Here is a 16,196-nt window from a genome sequence, read left to right on the forward strand (position 1 = left end):
TTACTGCTGGAGTTCAGAACAGCAAGTGGAAATCTCATAGAAACGGATAAAATTCTAACATGAGTGAACAGAGTAGATGGAGGAAGGATGTCACAATGGTGGGGTAGTCTAAAACCAGGATCCACAGCCCAACAGTACTGGGACTGAGCTGAGGAGCAATGTCTTCACCAGAAGGTGTGTGCCTGTGAAATTTGCTACCACAGAAATTGAGACCAAAACATTGCACGATTTCATGATGCTCCGGATTTTGTTTGTTGATGGGTCCTCCTGCCACCACCACATACAGACCATCCAGTAATATTTCTGGCAGAAACCTATGTCCTCTAGTTCTGGACTCCCCCACGTCAGGGAAAAGACTTTGTCAACTTATCCTATCCATGATTCGGTGTTGGACTGGGGTGTACAAAGTTAAAAATCACACAACACCAGGTTATAGTCCAACAGGTTTAATTGCTTCCAATTAAACCTGTTGGACTATAACCTGGTGTTGTGTGATTTTTAACTTTATCGTATCCATGACCCTCATAATTTTATAAATCTGTATAAGGTCACCCCTCAGCCTCCAATGCTCCAGGGAAAACAGCCCCAGCCTGTTCAGCCTAACCCTATAGTCAAACCTTCCAACCCTGGCAACATCCATCTCTATGACTCTAAATGCACACTGTCCCACAGAAGGGAAAACACTGATTTATAGTCTGGAGTTACATGTCTGTCAGATCAGGTTAGGACAGCACATTCTCTCCGTGGAGGACAGGATGAACCCTGTGTGGTGAAAGTGAGAACCAACGATTGAGCTCTGAGCATGAAGAAGGTTTAGCCCTCAGTGGTAAGGAGCTCACCCTTGGCTGTAATATGGTACTAGGGCAGAGGCACTGCACCGAGGGGCAAGTCAAACCAGACTCCAGTTCAGGACACGCCCCTGAGCCCCGCCAAGACCCGCCCCCTTCACCGCCCCGCCCACTGATGGCCACGCCCATTGCCGTCTCGCTCCGCTTCGTACCACGCGTGACCCGCCCACAGCCACGCCTCCTCGCGCCTCACGGGCCGTCAGCGCCTCTGGACACGCCTCCTCGCCGCAGACCCCGCCCCTCCGCCCCCCGCCTGTGCCCAGGCTGTATCCTCACCATGGAGACCGTGCTGCTGTAGAGGGGGAGCTCCGATGCCGATACCGATACCGATACCGATACCGAGGGGGACAGTGCCGGTGAGTGGGGTGTGTGTGTGCCAGAGATCCCTGTGTCCGTGCCGGAGTGTGATCGCGGTCGGTCAGCATCCATCCCGGTGAATGGCCCAAAGCCGCTTGTCCTGTCAGCACTCACACTCACATTTACACACTCACTCACATTCACACACACCCGTTCACACTCACACTCACATTCACACACTCACACACATTCACACTCATCCGTTCACACACATTCACACACTCACATTCACACACTCACTCACCCGTTCACACTCACACTCACATTCACACTCACCCGTTCACACTCACACTCACATTCACACTCACCCGTTCACACTCACACTCACATTCACACTCACCCGTTCACACTCACACTCACATTCACACTCACCCGTTCACACTCACACTCACATTCACACTCACCCGTTCACACTCACACTCACATTCACACTCACCCGTTCACACTCACACTCACATTCACACTCACCCGTTCACACTCACACTCACATTCACACTCACCCGTTCACACTCACACTCACATTCACACTCACCCGTTCACACTCACACTCACATTCACACACTCACACACATTCACACTCATCCGTTCACACACATTCACACACTCACATTCACACACTCACTCACCCGTTCACACTCACACTCACATTCACACACTCACACACATTCACACTCATCCGTTCACACACATTCACACACTCACATTCACACACTCACTCACCCGTTCACACTCACACTCACATTCACACACTCACACACATTCACACTCATCCGTTCACACACATTCACACACTCACATTCACACACTCACTCACCCGTTCACACTCACACTCACATTCACACACTCACACACATTCACACTCATCCGTTCACACACATTCACACACTCACATTCACACACTCACTCACCCGTTCACACTCACACTCACATTCACACACTCACACACATTCACACTCATCCGTTCACACACATTCACACACTCACATTCACACACTCACTCACCCGTTCACACTCACACTCACATTCACACACTCACACACATTCACACTCATCCGTTCACACACATTCACACACTCACATTCACACACTCACTCACCCGTTCACACTCACACTCACATTCACACACTCACACACATTCACACTCATCCGTTCACACACATTCACACACTCACATTCACACACTCACTCACCCGTTCACACTCACACTCACATTCACACACTCACACACATTCACACTCATCCGTTCACACACATTCACACACTCACATTCACACACTCACTCACCCGTTCACACTCACACTCACATTCACACACTCACACACATTCACACTCATCCGTTCACACACATTCACACACTCACATTCACACACTCACTCACCCGTTCACACTCACACTCACATTCACACACTCACACACATTCACACTCATCCGTTCACACACATTCACACACTCACATTCACACACTCACTCACCCGTTCACACTCACACTCACATTCACACACTCACACACATTCACACTCATCCGTTCACACACATTCACACACTCACATTCACACACTCACTCACCCGTTCACACTCACACTCACATTCACACACTCACACACATTCACACTCATCCGTTCACACACATTCACACACTCACATTCACACACTCACTCACCCGTTCACACTCACACTCACATTCACACACTCACACACATTCACACTCATCCGTTCACACACATTCACACACTCACATTCACACACTCACTCACCCGTTCACACTCACACTCACATTCACACACTCACACACATTCACACTCATCCGTTCACACACATTCACACACTCACATTCACACACTCACTCACCCGTTCACACTCACACTCACATTCACACACTCACACACATTCACACTCATCCGTTCACACACATTCACACACTCACATTCACACACTCACTCACCCGTTCACACTCACACTCACATTCACACACTCACACACATTCACACTCATCCGTTCACACACATTCACACACTCACATTCACACACTCACTCACCCGTTCACACTCACACTCACATTCACACACTCACACACATTCACACTCATCCGTTCACACACATTCACACACTCACATTCACACACTCACTCACCCGTTCACACTCACACTCACATTCACACACTCACACACATTCACACTCATCCGTTCACACACATTCACACACTCACATTCACACACTCACTCACCCGTTCACACTCACACTCACATTCACACACTCACACACATTCACACTCATCCGTTCACACACATTCACACACTCACATTCACACACTCACTCACCCGTTCACACTCACACTCACATTCACACACTCACACACATTCACACTCATCCGTTCACACACATTCACACACTCACATTCACACACTCACTCACCCGTTCACACTCACACTCACATTCACACACTCACACACATTCACACTCATCCGTTCACACACATTCACACACTCACATTCACACACTCACTCACCCGTTCACACTCACACTCACATTCACACACTCACACACATTCACACTCATCCGTTCACACACATTCACACACTCACATTCACACACTCACTCACCCGTTCACACTCACACTCACATTCACACACTCACACACATTCACACTCATCCGTTCACACACATTCACACACTCACATTCACACACTCACTCACCCGTTCACACTCACACTCACATTCACACACTCACACACATTCACACTCATCCGTTCACACACATTCACACACTCACATTCACACACTCACTCACCCGTTCACACTCACACTCACATTCACACACTCACACACATTCACACTCATCCGTTCACACACATTCACACACTCACATTCACACACTCACTCACCCGTTCACACTCACACTCACATTCACACACTCACACACATTCACACTCATCCGTTCACACACATTCACACACTCACATTCACACACTCACTCACCCGTTCACACTCACACTCACATTCACACACTCACACACATTCACACTCATCCGTTCACACACATTCACACACTCACATTCACACACTCACTCACCCGTTCACACTCACACTCACATTCACACACTCACACACATTCACACTCATCCGTTCACACACATTCACACACTCACATTCACACACTCACTCACCCGTTCACACTCACACTCACATTCACACACTCACACACATTCACACTCATCCGTTCACACACATTCACACACTCACATTCACACACTCACTCACCCGTTCACACTCACACTCACATTCACACACTCACACACATTCACACTCATCCGTTCACACACATTCACACACTCACATTCACACACTCACTCACCCGTTCACACTCACACTCACATTCACACACTCACACACATTCACACTCATCCGTTCACACACATTCACACACTCACATTCACACACTCACTCACCCGTTCACACTCACACTCACATTCACACACTCACACACATTCACACTCATCCGTTCACACACATTCACACACTCACATTCACACACTCACTCACCCGTTCACACTCACACTCACATTCACACACTCACACACATTCACACTCATCCGTTCACACACATTCACACACTCACATTCACACACTCACTCACCCGTTCACACTCACACTCACATTCACACACTCACACACATTCACACTCATCCGTTCACACACATTCACACACTCACATTCACACACTCACTCACCCGTTCACACTCACACTCACATTCACACACTCACACACATTCACACTCATCCGTTCACACACATTCACACACTCACATTCACACACTCACTCACCCGTTCACACTCACACTCACATTCACACACTCACACACATTCACACTCATCCGTTCACACACATTCACACACTCACATTCACACACTCACTCACCCGTTCACACTCACACTCACATTCACACACTCACACACATTCACACTCATCCGTTCACACACATTCACACACTCACATTCACACACTCACTCACCCGTTCACACTCACACTCACATTCACACACTCACACACATTCACACTCATCCGTTCACACACATTCACACACTCACATTCACACACTCACTCACCCGTTCACACTCACACTCACATTCACACACTCACACACATTCACACTCATCCGTTCACACACATTCACACACTCACATTCACACACTCACTCACCCGCACACACCCACACACACTCACACACATACTCACACACTCATACTCTCATTCACATTCACACACACACACCCACATTCACACTCATACTCACACACACGCACACTCACACTGATCACAACCACTCAACATCTCGGAATACTTTACAGCTCGTGAGTCATTAACAGGAAACTGAATAACCAACACAGTTAGCTAACGCCCAAGATCACAATCCGCTGCCTCCTCTCATCTCATATGAATTATTATTTCCTTTTGGAAGTTGGGTTTCTTGCTGTCCAGTCCTCATGATTGTCAGGTGAAAAGCTTCAACATCATGTTTTATCAATGCTTATGCTTTAGCTTTTTATCATTTCCGTTGTCTTGTTTTGACAAGTACTGTAGAAACGGATTAACAGTCGGCGCTGACAGGGCAGAAAAGTAAACGAAATGACGAGACAGACGTTCCCTGATACAGCGATGGGAGAGAGTGAGGGCTGCAGATGCTGGAGATATTAGAGTCGAGAATGTGTGGTGCTGGAAAAGCACAGCTGGTCAGGCAGCATCCGATGAGCAGTGCTTGAAATGTCGACTCTGCTGCTCCTCGGATGATGCCTGACCTGCTGTGCTTTTCCAGCACCACACATTCTTGATTCTGATACAGCGATGTCAACTTTATAATACTTCGTACAGACCTGATGATATTTATTTTATTGCAGCTTTAACAAGACCATGGAACCTCTTATGAATGTTGTAAGAGCTGGCAGTGCAACAATTCTGATACTAATTGAAACACTACTTCCCAATGTTTCAGAATACTGAAATTTATCTGAGATGCCCTCTATCCTCAACCACTGAGAAAGTTAGCAGCTTGTTTAAAATCTAATGCATTTCTACCACTACCCAGCTCCTTGCTAGATATCAAAAGATTTGGAACATAGTCAGCTAAATGGAATAGGAGGTGCAGATTAATTGTAGTCTGATTGAAAAACAGAATGGATGTAAGGATCTGAATAACTTACTTCTGATCTATGTTCCTGACACTCTGTATGTGCACATTTGGTGTTACGCAGATAGTCGATCCCTAAGTTTATGGTTTTGCAATTTAGATGTTATTAAATAGGAATGTTTGGTTTCACTACTGGAGCAGGATGGAAAGTTCAAATCACATAATCTGCATCTAATTCATACCTTTGTATGTTGAAAATTTACGTTAAGTGTACACATAACAGCTATGGCATCCTCAGTGTAAATAAAATGCCTCATGTCTTTTTTAAATCTCTCTCCTCTCACCTTAAAAATGTGGCCCATAGTTTTGAAATTTGCTCGTCTTAGGGAAAAGACTACTACCATCAACTTTCGTGACAACAAAGTCTAACTCAGAAACATTAAGGCAACCTTGTCAATATTGACACTGAGTCATGAACCCTGAACTTTATAGGATGGTTATGTTTTGAAATATACCTTTCAATTCATTTCACAACAGCTAGAGAAATGTAGACATGATCTGGTTGTCATGGGGGGGTAGATAAACTCAAATGGAAGCCCTCTGAGGTTGCTCTCACCTTTTACACCAATGCTATGGAAAAGCCAGGAACCAAAAAAAAATCACAATAAACCACAGGGCATACCAAAATGCTAAAACCTATTTATAATTTCAATTAGGAACTTGGATGAAGGGGCAGAATTTATGGTTGTTAAATTTGCTGACAGCACCAAGATAGGTTGAAAAGTATGTTGTGAAGAGGATATGAGGAGTTTGCAAAGCGACATACATTAAGTCAGTGGATAAAAAAAGATGACAATGGATTATAATTTAGGAAAATGCTAAACTTTCCACTTTGGCAGGAAGAATAGGAAAGCAGTGTGCTGTTAAAATGGAGACAGATTACAGAATCCTGCAGTTCATAGATCTGTTTGTTGAAATACATAAATCACCAAAAGTTAATATTAACTGCTGCAAGTGACGAGGAAGGAAATGGAATGTTGTTGTTAATTGCAACAGGATTTGAATACAAAAGAAAGGAAATTTTGCTAGTGTTTTATAGGACATTGATGAGACCTCATTGAGAGTACTGTGTACAGTTTTGGTCTCCTCACTTAAGAAAGGATATAATTGCATTACAAGCAGTTCAGAGAATATTTACTTGACTGATTCCTAGGATGAAGGAGTTACCTTATGAGGAAAGGTTGGATAGATTGAGCCTGTATCCACTGAAGGTTAGAAGAATGAGAGATGATTTTATTATAAACATCTAAAATCCTGAATGGATACCAAAAAGGTGTCTCTGGAACTAGGAAGCACAATTGATAGGGTGTCTCTCAATTTAAGATGGACATAAGGAGAACTTATTTCCTCAGGCCATTGATCTATGGAATTCCTCTTACCCAAGAGCTTAATTAGATTTTTGATTGTCAAGAGAATCAAGGGTTATGGGGGGTAAGCAGGAAAGTAAAGTTGAGACAGTCAGATCACCCATTGTCTTATCAAATTTCGGAGTGGGCCTAAGGTGCTGACTAGCCTCTGACTGCTTCTTATTCATAGGATCATATATACTTCCGTTTTAGACATTAACATAAAATCAATTGTTTAAAAGGTTGATTTCTATTTAAAATAATAGGAGTTAAGGAACAGGGAGTTGCCAGTGTGGGCCTTGCTGGTGACAGTTACATTTGTGAAAGCTTAACCTGAGTGGAACAATTGTCAAAAATTTTGACCTGCCATATTGATGAGAAATAAATGTTTTCACTGGGGAGCTGAGAATGACTTTGGAACTGTCCCTTCATGTTATATATTTCCTAGGAGCATGGCATACTGTTAAACTGTCTCATAAGACATATTTTAGTTGCATTAGTTAGTTAATATGGAAGTATCTTATTTTAGTTTGATATGTTGATTGCCTGTTTAATAAATGTTTGATCAATCTTTGTTTTCTGCTTATCCAAATATACTTTAACATGTTAAAGTACCCAATCAAACAACTTTGCTACTGCCATAAAAATTGTTAATCAAGCAAGTAGGACTTGATCTCAGGCCTCCTGGCTCAGAGATAAGGACAATACCACTGTACCACAAGAGCACATGCCCTTTCTCTCAGCCTACCTGAATTCTGCATTTATACATTCTACCACTTGGTATCTGTTAACAAGGGACCATTACTTAATGCCCACTAAAGTCTTATAATCTTTTCCATTTCTTAATTCTATCTAAGATGTTTTCACTACATCTTACCTCTTTCATATGCTGTCATTGTTAAATAAATTTCATCCTTAATCTTTAAAGCCGCTCCTTCGGTTCCACCAATTTCCATGACATCCTGCTGATCTCGTATTCTAAAATATTCACTTCCAAATACTAATTTTTTTTTTGCAAACTACTATGACATGCCCTCTAAGTTGAATTTGCTCATTAACTTGTTTCTTATAATTTGTGCACTCATATAAACAATGTTTATTCGGGCCACACATCTCAAATCACTTCCTCTGCTTTAATATTGTAATTCTCACAAATTTCTTGTTTTTCTCTCTGGTTTAATCACCTTAATCTTTTAATTTGCCCTTCATCTGTATCAGTGAATGCACAATTTTTGACCATTACACATTCTCTTCCTTTAGACCAGGCCTTCACCCTGCTGACACACCGATGAGCGACCCTTCCCCTGCTTCAGCAATTTCTCCGCCCTGCTAACCCACCAGTGGGCCCACACCGGGGAGAAGTCCTTCAGCTGCCCCGAGTGCAGTAGGGCCTACAGCAATTCCTCCATCTTGCTGAGGCACCAGCAGGTCCACATAGGGGAGAGGCCCTACCCAACCCCCGAGTGCAGGAAAGGATTCAACAGTTCCTCCAACCTGCTGACCCACCGGCGAGTCCATGCTCGCCTCTCCCGAGTGCAGGCAGATGTTCACGTTATTGGACAACTTGCGGACGCACCAGCGGAGGCACCAGCTCTCCCAACAATCTGATTCCGTTGGTGATGCTGTTGTGGGTCACCTCCAGGACTGAACCTCCTGTCTGTTCTGACAGTGGGTGGGGTCGGAGAGTTGGTGGGCCTTTTCTGTTTTCTGCTGGAAGTCCCCAATTCTATGGTGGCTTAGGGGTGGCATGGTGGCTCAGTGGTGAGCACTGCTGCCTCACAGTGCCAGGGACCCAGCTTCGATCCCACCCTCAGGGTAACTGTCTATGTGCAATTTACACGCCCTCTCCCAGTGTCTGCGTGGGCTTCGTCTGGGTGCTCTGGTTTCCTCCCACAGTCCAAAAATGTGCAGGTTAGGGCAAATTAGCCAAGCTAAATTGTCCCAGAGTGTTCAGGGATGTGTAGGTGTGATGCAATAGTCAGAGGGTAAATGTGGAGTATCAGAGTAGGAGAATGGGTCTGGATGCGTTACTCTTCAGAGGGTTGGTGTGGACTTATTGGGCCGAAGGGCCTGTTTCCACACTGTAGGGATTCTATGTCTTTTTTAAAGTTTATATTTATACTGCCTTTCCACCTGAGCCATACTCCCCTGCCCCTACAACCTGGCATTTACTAGTTTAAAGATCCTAGTGACCTTACCCATTCACCTCACCCGGCCTACCTCATCATGCTATCGTTTTTTTTTCATGTTCTTTCATGGGATGTCAGCATTTCTCCCCATCCTTTTTCACTGTTAAGTGTTCGTTATTCTTTTATGGTTGTAGGCGCCAGTTGCAAGGACAATTTAGTTACCCATCTTAATTACCTTTGCAATGTTTAGGGCGGGTTAAGAGTAAATCACATTGCGGTGGGTCTGGAGTCATGTAAAGTCCAGACCAGGTAAGAATGGAAGAGTTTGCCGCCTAAAGTGCACGAGTGAACCAGATATGTATTTACAATAGATGATTGTTTTATGCACTGGGATTTCTTGACAATTTATCTGAGTGTGGCGGCACTCAGACTAACATATTGCCCCACCAGCAAGATAACTCACTGGATTGTCTGCCTCAGAGTAAACAGGCAGAATGAGTGTGGATTTCAGGTCCCATCAGATACTTGCCTGTGGTATACTGGCTGAGGCCTGCACTGGAGGACTTCTAGTGGTGAGCGGGTCATCTCTTCTTTTTCTTGGTTACTTGGTGGGGGCGGGGAGGGGGGTCAAGGGGCTTTTAGTCTGATTGCAGATATTACATGTGGATCTTTTGTCGTAAGACCGCTTAAAGCAGAAATAAACTTTATCTCCAAAAATGTTTAACAATCAGGATCTTCACACTTTAAGTGTGAGCAATCCATTTCTTATAAAGTTATCTATAAAACAGGAAATCATCCAGCCTATTAGAGAGTTATAGAGTCATAGAGATGTACAGCATGGAAACAGACTCTTTGGTCCAACCCGTCCATGCCGACCAGTTATCCCAACCCAATCTAGTCCCACCTGCCAGCACCCGGCCCATATCCCTCCAAACCCTTCCTATTCATATACCCATCCAAATGCCTTTTAAATGTTGCAATTGTACCAGCCTCCACCACATCCTCTGGCAGCTCATTCCATACACATACCACCCTCTGTGTGAAAAAGCTGCTCCTTAGGTCTCTTTTATATCTTTCCCTTCTCACCCTAAACCTATGCCCTCTAGTTCTGGACTTCTTGACCCCAGGGAAAAAAAAACTTTGTCTATTTATCCTATCCATGCCCCTCATGATTTTGTAAACCTCTATAAGGTCACCCCTCAGCCTCCAATGCTCCAGGGAAAACAGCTCCAGCCTGTTCAGCCTCTCCCTATAGCTCAAATCCTCGAACCCTGGCAATATCCTTGTAAATCTTTTCTGAACCCTTTCAAGTTTCACAACATCTTTCCGATAGGAAGGAGACCAGAATTGCGTGCAATATTCCAACAGTGGCCTAACCAATGTCCTGTACAGCTCCAACATGGCCTCCCAACTCCTGTACTCAATACTCTGACCAATAAAGGAAAGCATACCAAACGCCTTCTTCGCTATCCTATCTACCTGCGACTTCACTTTGAAGGAGCTATGAACCTGCACTCCAAGGTCTCTTTGTTCAGCAACACTCCCCAGGATCTTACCATTAAGTGTATTATTCCTGGTAAGATTTGCTTTCCCAAAATGCAGCACCTCACATTTATCTGAGTTAAACTCCATCTGCCACATCTCGACCCATTGGCCCATCTGGTCAAGATCCTGTTATAATCTGAGGTAACCTTCTTCGCTGTCCACTACTCCTCCAATTTTGGCGTCATCTGCAAAATTACTAACTGTACCTCTTATGCTCGCATTCAAATTATTTATGTAAATGATAAAAAGTAGAGGACCCAGCACCGATCCTTGTGGCACTCCACTGGTCACAGACCTCCAGTCTGAAAAACAACCCTCCACCACCACTCTTGTCTTCTACCTTTGAGCCAGTTTTGTATCCAAATGGCTAGTTCTCCCTGTATTCCATGAGATCTAACCTTGCTAACCAGTCTCCCATGAGGAACCTTGTTGAACGCCTTACTGAAGTCCATGTAGATCATATCTACCACTCTGTCCTCATTAATCTTCTTTGTTACTTCTTCAAAAAACTCAATCAAGTTTGTAAGACATGGTTTCCCACACACAAAGCCATATTGACTATCCCTAATCAGTCCTTGCCTTTCCAAATACATGTACATCCAGTCCCTCAGGATTCCCTCCAACAACTTGCCCACCACCGAGGTCAGGCTCACTGGTCTATAGTTCCCTGGCTTGTCCTTACCACCCCTCTTAAGGAGTGGCACCACTTTAGCCAACCTCCAGTCTTCTGGCACCTCACCTGTGACTATCGATGATACAACTATCTCAGCAAAAGACCCAGCAATCACTTCCCCAACTTCCCACAGAGTTCTCGGGTACACCTGATTAGGTCCTGGGGATTTGTCCAACTTTATGCATTTCAAGAATCCAGCACTTCCTCCTCTGTACCATAGACATTTTGGAACTACTTTCGATATTTTTCATATCCTTTTCCACATTAGCTACTGATGCAAAGTGCTCATTTAATATCTCCCCCATTTTCTTTGGCTCCACACAAAGGCCAAAGGCCGCCTTGCTGATCTTTGAGGGGCCCTATTCTCTCCCTCATTACTCTTTTGTCCTTAATTTATTTGTAAAAACCTTTGGATTCTCCTTAACTCTATTTGCCACAGCTATTTCATGTCCCCTTTTTGCCCTCCTGATTTCCCTCTTAAGTGTACAATAATTGATGGTGGTTACATGGCCAGCACTTAATTCTAGCTTTTTTTGAACTGATTGCAGATTTAACCATTCCCCCCCAATAGTAGGGTTCAAACTCCTGTCCTGCAGATATTATCCTGGTGTTTGGGGTCACTACTCCAGTGACATTACCACTACACCATCATTAACTCCTTATGTTCGATGTTTGTAATTGATTACCAGCAAAATAACTGTAATGATAATTGTATCACTCTACTCTCAACACTGAGATATAGTGCTCAGCTTTGCAGTTTGTCTTCCAGCTGACAAGACAAAAATCTGTAAAGTTATAGTGGTGTGTATTGTAAGTGAGGGGTATGACATGACTAGTGGTCAGCACAGAGATACAATAAATATTACAGATACGGTTACCTGGATAAATCATGTCCTACAAAGTTAAGAGTGAATTATGGTCAGCCTGGTGAGTAGAGAGATTTATCATTACCTGTCTCTCTCTTATCATTTGTTTTGATTTACAAGACAGGTTTGAAATATAATTTGTTTTCATGATTTCGATGGTGCTGACGACTTGCATTCATAAAGCACACTTAAAGTAGCAAGATGTCCTTAAACACATCACAATGACCTCTGAATCGGATCTCCAGTTTTCAAATTGCATTATTTTGTTTAAAAGACATTGCAAATTATTTCATAGCTGACAGTATGAGACATCTTACAGCAGTTAAAATATAAAGATGAAATAAGTTTATTGTCTGTTTAAGCCTAAGCATTTTTAAATAGCTTAAACCATCAATCCAAACCAAGAATCAACAAATTATTCATAATGTGCCGTTCCCATTTTTGATTGTTAAGCTGAACTTCACAAGTATTTTGTGTGTGTTTGTAAACGAACATTGAATAGAATTGAATTAAATTGAGTTGAATTGAATTTATTGTCATGTGTAGAGACACAGTGAAAAGCTTTGTCTTGCAAGCAAAACAGGCAGATCGCAGAGTTAAGTAACACAGATAAGTAAATAATAGGTAAACAGTGGCAAAAACAAAAACACAGGTACAAGGATGTAACTCTGAAGATGGACAAGGGAGATCCAGTGGATGGAGTGTACCTGGACTTTCAGAAAGCCTTTGATAAAGTCCCACATAGGAGGTTAGTGAGCAAAATTAGGGTGCATGGTATTGGGGGCAGAGTACTGACTTGGATTGAAAATTGGTTGGCTGACAAGAAACAAAGAGCAGTGATAAACGGCTCCCTTTCAGAATGGCAGGCGGTGACCAGTGGGGTACCGCAGGGATCAGTGCTGGGACCGCAGCTTTTTACAATATATATTAATAATATAGAAGATGGTATTAATAGTAACATTAGCAAATTTGCTGATGATACAAAGCTGGGTGGCAGAGTGAAATGTGAGGAGGATGTTAAGAGATTACAGCGTGACCTGGATAGGTTAGGTGAGTGGACAAATGCATGGCAGATGCAGTTCAATGTGGATAAATGTATGGTTATCCACTTTGGTGGCAAGAACAGGAAGGCAGATTACTACCTAAATGGAGTCAAGTTAGGTAAAGGGGCAGTGCACAGAGATCTGGGTGTTCTTGTACACCAGTCAATGAAGAGAAAGTGAGGGGTACAGCAGGTAGTGAAGAAAGCTAATAGCATGCTGGCCTTCATAACAAGAGGGATTGAGTATAGAAGCAAAGAGGTCCTTCTGCAGCTGTACAGGGCCCTGGTGAGACCACACCTGGAATATTGTGTGCAGTTCTGGTCTCCAAATTTGAGGAAAGACACTCTGGCTATTGAGGACAGAGATGAGGAGAAACTTCTTCACCCAGAGAGTGGTGGGTGTGTGGAATGCTCTGCCCCAGAAGGCAGTGGAGGCCCAGTCTCTGGGATTCATTTAAGAAAGAGTTGGATAGAGCTCTCAAGGATAGTGGAATCAAGGGTTATGCAGAGAAGATAGGAACAGGATACTGATTGAGGATGATCAGCCATGATTATAATGGATGGTGGTGCAGGCTCGAAGGGCAGAATGGCCTACTCCTGCATCTATTGTCTATTGTCTATTGTCTACAAGCAAATGTTAAGAGTTTGTGAGTCCATTCAGTATTCTAACAACAGTGCATGTGTTCAGGCTTCTGTACCTTCTCCCTGATGGTAGAGGTTGTAGAAAAACATTGCCAGGGTGGGATGGATCTTTGAGAATGCTGGCAGCCTTTCCTTGACAGTGGGCCTGGTAGATGGATTCTGTAGATGGAAGGTTGGCCTTTGTGATTGTCTGGGCCGAGTTTACCACTCTTTGTAATCGTCTTCAATCTTGAATGGTACAGTTGCCACACCAAGTAGTGATATATCCAGTCAGAATGCTCTCGATGGCACTTTATAAAAGTTGGCAAGGGTATTTGCCGTCATACCAAATTTCCTCAGCTGCTTGAGGAAGAAGAGACATTATTGGGCCTTCATGTGCATCCACATGAAGAGTCCAAGAAAGCTTGTTGTGGATGACCACTCCCAGGAGCTTTGCACTCTCCACTCGTTCCACCTCTGTGCTGTTAATATGTAGGGGAGCATGAGTAACATCCCGCCGAAAGTCAATAATGAGTTCCTTGATTTTGCCGGCATTGAGAGCTAGGTTGTTCACAGTGCACCATTTATCCAGGTCTTCCACCTCCCGTCTGTAGTCTGTTTCATCACTGTCTGAGATTCGACCGAATACGGTGGTGTCATTAGCGAACTTTTAAATGGCATTAGTCCAGTATTTGGTGACGCGGTCATGGGTATACAGTGAGTACAGTAGGGGGTTGAGTACGCACCCCTCGAGGACTCCAGTATTGAGTGTTAGTGAGGATGAAATATTGTTCCCAGTCTTCACTGATTGTGGCCTGTCGGTCAGGAAACAGGATCCAGTTGCAGAGAGTGGGGTTTAGTCCGAGATCACTAAGTTTAGTAATCAGTCTCGAGGGGATAATAATGTTGAAGGCTACCCATTGTTGCCTTGTAATATAGAGAGTAAAATCAATCATAACGTTAGCTACCTGAATAGTGCATTATGTATGACACTTAGAATTTAGTGATTGTAGGAGTTTAGTACAGAAGGGAAGAGAGGTCTGCTTTTAACACTAAACTTAAGGCAAGTAAGTGGTTTACATTTAGTTCATGTTTTAGCACTGAGTGCATAATGGTGCTAACAAAATGTGCTCAGAAGCCTTTAAAACAAATTAAGGAATAATTCTGAATAAATTTAGTTTAAGATAAGGTAAGATTCCAAGATGAAGAATTAAGATAGCTAACTGGGTTTCAAAAAGTGTGAGAGTTTCAGCTATTTCAACTTGGCTGATGTACTGTAAATACTTAGAGTCATAGAGATATACAGCATGGAAACAGACCCTTCGGTCCAACCCGTCCATGCCGACCAGATATCCCAATCCAATCTAGTCCCACCTGCCAGCACCCGGCCCATATCCCTCCAAACTCTTCCTGTTCATATACACATCCAAATGCCTCTTAAATGTTGCAATTATACCAGCCTCCACCACATCCTCTGGCAGCTCATTCCATACACGTACCACCCTCTGCGTGAAAAGGTTGCCCCTTAGGTCTCTTTTATATCTTTCCCCTCTCACCCTAAACCTATGCCCTCTAGTTCTGGACTC

At 44.1% G+C, this 16,196-nt stretch overlaps 1 protein-coding gene across 4 annotated transcripts in view; it reads left to right on the forward strand.

The window, feature by feature from the left end:
- The first annotated feature begins 1,067 nt into the window (after positions 1-1,067).
- LOC122564409 (uridine phosphorylase 1-like) overlaps positions 1,068-16,196 on the forward strand; it is a 114,947-nt gene continuing 99,818 nt past the window's right edge. For 2 of the 4 annotated variants that reach the window (XM_043719225.1, XM_043719227.1), the window contains exon 1: positions 1,070-1,204. The gene's annotated coding sequence lies outside the window, so the exon portion shown is untranslated. Of the gene's footprint in view, positions 1,205-5,631; positions 5,699-16,196 lie in introns of those variants that run through there. The other 2 variants (XM_043719222.1, XM_043719224.1) reach the window with 2 other exon arrangements.

Source organism: Chiloscyllium plagiosum, chromosome 29, assembly GCF_004010195.1.
Source record: "Chiloscyllium plagiosum isolate BGI_BamShark_2017 chromosome 29, ASM401019v2, whole genome shotgun sequence".
Taxonomy (NCBI): domain Eukaryota; kingdom Metazoa; phylum Chordata; class Chondrichthyes; order Orectolobiformes; family Hemiscylliidae; genus Chiloscyllium; species Chiloscyllium plagiosum.